The 7,369-nt window shown below is 51.7% G+C and overlaps 3 non-coding genes across 3 annotated transcripts; 2 read left to right on the forward strand and 1 right to left on the reverse strand.

Moving 5' to 3' along the window:
• Window positions 1–5,368: 5,368 nt before the first annotated feature.
• TRNAS-AGA (transfer RNA serine (anticodon AGA)) lies at window positions 5,369–5,450 on the reverse strand. The gene has a single exon. It is a non-coding gene; the product is annotated as a tRNA-Ser (tRNA).
• A 658-nt stretch (window positions 5,451–6,108) lies between these two features.
• On the forward strand, window positions 6,109–6,197 carry TRNAY-GUA (transfer RNA tyrosine (anticodon GUA)). The gene is given in 2 exon segments: window positions 6,109–6,145; window positions 6,162–6,197. It is a non-coding gene; the product is annotated as a tRNA-Tyr (tRNA).
• An 884-nt stretch (window positions 6,198–7,081) lies between these two features.
• Window positions 7,082–7,153, forward strand: TRNAE-UUC (transfer RNA glutamic acid (anticodon UUC)). The gene has a single exon. It is a non-coding gene; the product is annotated as a tRNA-Glu (tRNA).
• Window positions 7,154–7,369: the final 216 nt, after the last annotated feature.

Here is a 7,369-nt window from a genome sequence, read left to right on the forward strand (position 1 = left end):
CAGCTCTGGAGGGGACAATGTGAGAGATATGTAGGGAGGGGGTAATGAGACAGCTCTGGAGGGGGCAAAGTGAGACATATGCAGAAAGGGGGTAATGAGACAGCTCTGGAGGGGGCAATGTGAGAGATATGAAGGAAGGGGGTAATGAGACAGCTCTGGAGGGGGCAATGTGAGAGATATGCAGGAAGAGGGTAATGAGACAGCTCTGGAGGGGGCAATGTGAAAGATATGCAGGAAGGGGGTAATGAGACAGCTCTGGAGGGGGCAATGTGAGAGATATGCAGGGAGGGGGTAATGAGACAGCTCTGTAGGGGGCAATGTGAGAGATATGCAGGAAGAGGGTAATGAGACAGCTCTGTAGGAGGCAATGTGAGAGATATGAAGGAAGGGGGTAATAAGACAGCTCTGGAGGGGGCAATGTGTGAGATATGAAGGAAGGGGGTAATGAGACAGCTCTGGAGTGGGCAATGTGAGAGATATGTAGGAAGGAGTAATGAGACAGCTCTGGAGGGGGCAATGTGAGAGATATGCAGGAAGGGGGTAATGAGACAGCTCTGGAGAGGGCAATGTGAGAGATATGCAGGGAGGGGGTAATGAGACAGGTCTGGAGGGGGCAATCTGAGAGATATGCAGGAAGGGGTAATGAGACAGCTCTGGAGGGGGCAATGCGAGAGATATGCAGGGAGGGGGTAATGAGACAGCTCTGGAGGGAGCTTTGAACACCAGCTACAGCAAGTAGGACATAACGTATATTGGCCCTCATTCCGAGTTGTACGCTCGCTAGCTGCTTTTAGCAGCATTGCACACGCTAGGCCGCCGCCCTCTGGGAGTGTATCTTAGCTTAGCAGAATTGCTAATGAAAGATTAGCCGAATTGCAAATAGAAAATTCTTAGCAGTTTCTGAGTAGCTCGAGACTTACTCCTAACACTGCGATCAGTTCAGCCCGTTTCGTTCCTGGTTTGACGTCACAAACACGCCCTGCGTTCGGCCAGCCACTCCCCCGTTTCTCCAGACACTCCCGCGTTTTCTCCTGGCACGCCTGTGTTTTTCCGCACACTCCCAGAAAACGGTCAGTTTCCGCCCAGAAACACCCACTTCCTGTCAATCACACTACGATCACTTCAACGATGAAAATTCTTCGTTCGGACGTGAGTAAATCTACTAAGTTTTGCGCTAAAATACTTACCGCATGTGCACTGCGTACCATGCGCATGCGCATTTTTGCCTTAATCGCTCCGTTGCGAAAATCGGCAACGAGCGAACAACTCGGAATGACCCCCATTGCCCGTGTTTATGGTAAGTACATTTCTTGTCTCATACTTGTATGCCAAAATCAGTATTGGTTGTAAATCAATGAATTCTGGGATTTAATAGGAGTTGTCTCATCACTTCTCTGCCCCACTCTGTATGGCCATATAGCACAGGTGAGGAGATAGGGGAGGGGTCACTAGCTGTATATACAGCCTGATCACTGCACACACAGGACGTCATATAGGGACAATCACGGTGGAAGATGTGACATTCATTTACTCTTATAAAGCCTCTATTGCAGTGTGTTAAATAAAAGGAAAGGACGGGGATGAAAATCAGGAAATTTGACATTTTTACTAGAAAAAAAACCAAGGAAATTTCAGGACAGAGCGGGGAATTCTGCAGTGTCATTATATATAACTATGTGCTTCATCGCGCACTACGGGCGCTCTTCACACCATCGCAAGGGGCTACGCCCTCTTAACCCTTGCATGCCTTTCTGGGGTTCAATATTTGTATTATATGGAGTATTACCTGCATTCCTTTGTTAGTGGTTAAATATTGCACAATGAAAGGGCGTGCGATGGTGAAGGAGGCGCAGCCCCTTGCGACGGTGTGAACAGCACCTGCAGGGCATGATGTACAGAATGTAGTGGGTGCGGGGGGGGGACTACGGATAAGGGAGGGTGTCTGTAGATGCTGCGGGTGAAAAGGGGGGGGGGAGCGGATGGGGAGGAGTAGGGAGTCTGGAGGCACAGCATGTGGGGTAGGGGTGGGGTGCCGCATGTGGTGGAGGGGAAGGTGCATAGGTGTGGTGCATTGGGGAAAGGTCTGGAGGCGCTGCGGGTACTGTACCTGCCAAAAAGGTATTTGGAGGGTATGCAGTAACAGGGCCAGGACAGGGGTGACTGGGCCAGGACAGGGGCGACTGGGCCAGGACAGAAATGACAGGGACAGGACAGGGGTGACTGGGCCAGGACAGGGGCGACTGGGCCAGGACAGAAATGACAGGGCCAAGGTAGGGGCGGCAGGACCAGGACAGGGATGACAGGGCCAGGATAGGGGTGACATGGCCAGGATAGGGGTGACATGGCCAGGATAGGGGTGACAGGGCCAGGATAGGGGTGACAGGGCCAGGATAGGGGTGACAGGGCCAGGATAAGGGTGAAAAGGCCAGGATAAGGGTGAAAGGGCCAGGATAAGGGTGAAAGGGACATGACAGAACACAGGGCATGGGAGAGACTGGTATTAGGGACAGGACAGTGGTGACAGACAGATGTGTATTACCGCAGTCACTGCTGCTGGCTGCTGCTGTTCCACTCCAACCTGTTGGGATCTGCTGCTGGTGGAGACTTGGCATGGCTGACTCTCTCAGGCTGGAGACCTGCTTCCTCTGCCCGCCCACATCCCTCGCCCCCAATCCTCAGTCACACACCGCGGACCTCGCGCGTCTGCCGGGCACTGTGGTAAGGGGAGACTGGGAGTGACTGGTTAGCCCCCAGGAGACGCTGCTGCTGGAGGGAGGAGGGGTCATAGCATGCACGCGGCGTGGACCTCACGGCTGCCGGGCACTGTGGTAAGGGGAGACTGGGAGTGACTGGTTAGCCCCCAGGAGACGCTGCGGCTGGAGGGAGGAGGGGGTCGGAGCCTGCAAGCAGCGCAGACTTCTGCAGCGCTGGCCGCCGGCTAAAGTGTGTGAAGGAGCTGGGTGCACCTCACTGCGGGCGTGTCAGGAATCGACTTACCGCTGTTATGTCTGTCCGCCGGAGCGGACTCCGTCCGGGGTCACTGCATGTTGTTGTCACCTGTCACCCTGCTCGTGGATACCATCTCAGGCCTGGGAGCGCCCCTGGAGTCAACGGGCGTGTGGGCGCGCCGCGTCCCAGCCGGGCCGCGTCATGGGCGCCGCCATGACAGTTTTCCCCAGTGTAACTGCGGCAGCCAATCCGGAGCTTGGCCGCACCTCCTCGTCTCACTCCAGCCAATACCTGCCGGTCAGGGGGTATATCAGGAGCTGCAGGGTGAGTCAGAGGTTGTCCTGAACTTTGTGTCACTCCTGCGACCCGTGTGTCTGGACCTGTTCTCCTGTTCCTCCGTGTTCCAGGATATTCTCCTGATCCTCCGTGCTCCTGGATATTCTTCAGTACCTGTTACTTCCGTGGAACTACAAGTACCAGCACCAGCAATACCTTTCTGGCTTCACACCTTCTACACCTGCAGTGTGCTCCAGCCTACAGCAGTAGAGACTCCCTCTCCAGGTGCATTCCGTCATCTCACCTGTGATTCAGCCTGCATGCTGATTGTGCACTTCCAACAGCACAGTGAACATTACCATCCAGTCTCCTGCATTGCTACCAGGTTTGCTACCATTATTCCACCTCTGCTGGCTCCACGTTTTAATTACTCTGGTTCCATTTCTGCATTACAAACTCTGCCATAGACTTTCAGTTTCAAACCATATTATATCATTGCCATTACCATTGCCGTTACCATTGTCATTTCCATTGCATTCGTTTGTTTACTTTCTGCTGCATTATTATCTGGACTTTCTGTTATTAATAAATCTACATTGTGCACATGCGCAGAAACCCAATACTGCCTCCTCACTTCATTCCACCTACCTCCACTGACCCACTAGCGCCCCCTCCGGGGACACAAACTAAACCGACTCTGACAGGGTGGCAGTGCTGCAGCTAGCGGTGGGGTTGCCGGGGCTGGAGATAACAGAGGCAGTACGTAACCTGCACAGCGGCAGGTGCCCCACAAAACTGCAGCTAAGAAGCGTGGAGTGTGCTAGAAAGTGACGCTCCTCCACGCCAGAGAGCCCCTGCTGAGTATGCTGATGTGGGGGGGTCAAGCACACAGTGAGTCAGTGCCCGTCTGTCTGTACGGCATACCCCCTCACACACCCCCATACCTCCTAACTGTCCCGATTTTTGCCTAACAGTCCCTTTTTTTGGGCCTGTCCCACCCGTGGGCCGCAGTGTCCCACGGTGGTGGTTGTGGTGGTGGTGGGGGGGGGGCAGTTGGGAAGCTCCTGTACTCGCTGTTCTGCTTATGAGAGCAGTGGTGAATAGACGCTGTGCACATGCGCACAGCGTCTATTTAGTGGAGACAGAGGGAGAGGGGGCATCAGGGGGTACGGATTAAGGGGGGGTCCGGCAGCAGTGCCGGATTAAGGGGGGGCCCAGGGAGTACGTACCGCGGGCCCCACAGTTTTAGGGGGCCCCCCGGCTGGAGTAGCTCTGTCCCAGCTCTGAAGCTGCCCGTCCTGCCAGCAAAAGCACCAGCATTGTCCTACAGTCAGCACACGCTGCTGCGTGTTGGCAGGGTTGTGGTGTTGCTGTCTCCCTGCTTTCTTCTGCCTGTGCGGGTGTGTAGGGGGGAGCGACCACCCCCTCTGGATTTACCCCTAGCTGAGGGGCCAAAATCCCAGTAAAAAAAACAATTCCCAGAATTTACATAAGAGGGCGAGGCCATGCGTCCTGTGATTAGGCTATGCCCCCGTACCCGCAGCAGGCACAGCAATGAGATAGGGTCCCCCTGTTTCAAGTGCCCTGGGCCCCCCGGACTCAGAATTCGCCCCTGGGGGCATGCCAGCAGCTCACAGAGCGCTGGGCATGCCCCCTCACTGACGAAAACGGGGCATGGATAGCAATCACGGGTCCTCCCGCGAAGCCACGACCCCTGTTTGCAGCGCGTGTGTCCCTCCTTCTGCCTGAAGAAAGTTGGGAGGAAGTTGGAAGGTATGCACCCCTGCCTGAGCCATGCCCATACCATCTGCTTCTGCTCCTATAGATTTGCCCAACTCTGCCCAGTGTTGTGACTCCGCCCAGCGTTAGCAAATGAGTCACAAAGTCACAGATCTGGGCTAATATATAGGAGATGTGTAAAAAGAGAATATGGACAATTTGTTTAGTATGTGGATGTTTTTACAAAAAAAAACGCATTGAATTTTGTTTACATTGCAGTTACCAGCAGGGGGTATAGACAGAGTATTATTGCCATCTCCTTTACGTTACCCATGTCCCCCCCTACATACACTCCCTAATAATAGTCTCTGCTACAGGTTTTCTGTCACCTGAACACAATACAAAAAATGTAAAAAAAAATAACCGTAGTCGGCAGGATTTGAACCTGCGCAGGGAGACACCAATGGATTTCTAGTCCATCGCCTTAACCACTCGGCCACGACTACAACCTGCCTCACTGTCACCTATACACTCAGCCTTCTATAGGATCGGGGATCTCAGGGATCATCTCTCAGATCCTCCCACCTATACACTCAGCCTTCTATAGGATCGGGGATCTCAGGGATCATCTCTCAGATCCTCTCACCTATACACTCAGCTTTCTATAGGATCGGGGATCTCAGGGATCATCTCTCAGATCCTCTCACCTATACACTCAGCCTTCTATAGGATCGGGGATCTCAGGGATCATCTCTCAGACCCTCTCACCTATACACTCAGCCTTCTATAGGATCAGGGATCTCAGGGATCATCTCTAAGATCATCTCACCTATACACTCAGCCTTCTATAGGATCGGGGATCTCAGGGATCATCTCTCAGATCCTCTCACCTCTGTATATTGCTGCTGTATATAAATGTAATCTTCTAACAATAGTGGTTGTCATACAACAAGTCATTAGAATATAAAGTGGAACATTCTGGCAAAATGATCAATCACTAAGTTACTCAAGTCACAGGAAATGTAATGATGTAGATAAATATACTGGATACAATCTTACTAATACGTCTTTCACATATCAGCAAAAACCCAGGTGGTTTATTTTGTGCTTTTATGATTTAGGTCTATTTTATGTTGTGCGTGTGAAACCTACATTTGCTGTGTCCCTTCGATAGCTCAGCTGGTAGAGCGGAGGACTGTAGAGTGTATGATGCAGAAATCCTTAGGTCGCTGGTTCAATTCCGGCTCGAAGGAATTTTTTTCACATTTTAATATTGTCTAGTTCCTGAGATATCCGAGATATACACAAATAAACTGTTACCTTTTGCTTAGTGACACAAATTGTTACAAATGTTGGCCCTCATTCCGAGTCGTTCGCTCGGTATTTTTCATCGCATCGCAGTGAAATTCCGCTTAGTGCGCATGCGCAATATTCGCACTGCGACTGCGCCAAGTATCTTTGCTATGAAGATAGTATTTTTACTCACGGCTTTTTCATCGCTCCGGCGATCGTAATGTGATTGACAGGAAATGGGTGTTACTGGGCGGAAACAGGCCGTTTTATGGGAGTGTGGCTGAAAACGCTACCGTTTCCGGAAAAAACGCAGGAGTGGCCGGAGAAACGGGGGAGTGGTTGGGCGAACGCTGGGTGTGTTTGTGACGTCAAACCAGGAACGACAAGCACTGAACTGATCGCACAGGCAGAGTAAGTCTGGAGCTACTCTAAAACTGCTAAGTAGTTTGTGAGCGCAATATTGCGAATACATCGGTCGCAATTTTAAGATGCTAAGATACACTCCCAGTAGGCGGCGGCTTAGCGTGTGTAACTCTGCTAAATTCGCCTTGCGACCGATCAACTCGGAATGAGGGCCTTTATTCCTCACTGCATGGTAATCAGACCACGTGGTGCTGCACATCTAATAGTGTAATTACAGTTTACCACACTACACCTAAGCACTGGGCAGAGACAGCCGGTAGCGACACCTATCTCTAGTGTTACTCTCCATAGCTCAGCTCACGGTCTGTCTGCTGGGAGAGAGGAGTCACCGGGAGCACCAGCCAGGGAAAGGGTCACTAGGTTATATGTGATATATCCAGGGTGTCTGACAGAGACTGGGCACTGTGCTGTCACCATCATCTCCCATATGGTCTAGCGGTTAGGATTCCTGGTTTTCACCCAGGCGGCCTGGGTTCCACTCCCGGTATGGGAAGATGACTTTTAACGCTGCAGTTTGCTTTACTGCTCGTTTCAGGGCTCACACCCAGGAGACAGAACGCTATGGTCATGTAAGGAAGATGCGGAAACCTATAGAACAGTGATTTTCAACCTTTTTAAATTTGTGGCACACTAAACAAAATTTTTAAATTGCCAAGGCACACCATAATTTTTTTTGGCCACGCACTAATAAAACAAATGCTTTGACCCC

The sequence above is a fragment of the Pseudophryne corroboree genome, chromosome 4, assembly GCF_028390025.1.
Source record: "Pseudophryne corroboree isolate aPseCor3 chromosome 4, aPseCor3.hap2, whole genome shotgun sequence".
Taxonomy (NCBI): domain Eukaryota; kingdom Metazoa; phylum Chordata; class Amphibia; order Anura; family Myobatrachidae; genus Pseudophryne; species Pseudophryne corroboree.